Here is a 259-nt window from a genome sequence, read left to right on the forward strand (position 1 = left end):
AGCAGGGGGTTCCCAGTGCCCCTCAGCACCGGGTGGGGGGTTCCTTGTGCCCCTCAGTGATTCCCCTGAGCCCCCCAGGGCTGGGCGGGCTGTTCCCTGTGCTCCCCGGGGCTGGGGTCCCGTTCCCCATCCTGGGGTCCCCTCAGCGGGGCATGGACGGGTGGATTTGCTGCCTCTTCTGCTCTGTGTCAGCCCTGACCAGCCTTGTTAATTCCCCGCCGCTGCCGGGCCGTTGGGGGCTGCTCTCCCCGGCTCTGCA

The sequence above is a fragment of the Antrostomus carolinensis genome, unplaced genomic scaffold (genome assembly GCF_000700745.2).
Source record: "Antrostomus carolinensis isolate BGI_N321 unplaced genomic scaffold, ASM70074v2 scaffold26448, whole genome shotgun sequence".
NCBI lineage: Eukaryota > Metazoa > Chordata > Aves > Caprimulgiformes > Caprimulgidae > Antrostomus > Antrostomus carolinensis.